Genomic DNA, 626 nt, shown 5'->3' on the forward strand with positions numbered 1-626 from the left:
TTTAAAAAGTGTTTGGAAGCAGAGACATGGACACTGAACATATTGTCTCCGGGACAGTTTTTTATACTTTTGTGTCCACTCTTTTACGAAGGACAATGATGGACACGGGATTTAGAAGAGAGACGCGGACTGTTTTTATGAATTTTTTTTCTTTTTTGTCCATGGTGCTATTTTTTATTATTCCACTGTTACCCCTTCTTATTTTTCCTATTTTGCATCGTTCTCAGAAAGTATTTTTTTTTTCTCCATACTCTTTTTCTATCCCTACATCCTCCTTCTTTCTCTTTTTTTTCTCAGGTACTCTCACCTTTTTATAGAAATTTTTATTGGACTGGATAATTTTTTTTTCTTATCATTCTTACTTCAACATTATTTTAACTTTATATTATATTATTTGATTTGTAATAAAAAATAATAACAAAAATAATTAGTCTTGAGACTTTTGAAAGATAAATAGGTAAAAGGTAAAATTGATATTTAAAAATGCTAAAAAATAATTTATAAGTTGTAATTGATTTTATATAATTTAAAGAAAAATCAATTAAGAAAAATAAAAACTAATTTTTTTTCATGTAAAAATAGATTCTTTTTTAAAATTATTTTTTATTTAAAATTAATTTAGCTTA

The sequence above is a fragment of the Arachis ipaensis genome, chromosome B01, assembly GCF_000816755.2.
Source record: "Arachis ipaensis cultivar K30076 chromosome B01, Araip1.1, whole genome shotgun sequence".
In the NCBI taxonomy this organism is placed as follows: domain Eukaryota; kingdom Viridiplantae; phylum Streptophyta; class Magnoliopsida; order Fabales; family Fabaceae; genus Arachis; species Arachis ipaensis.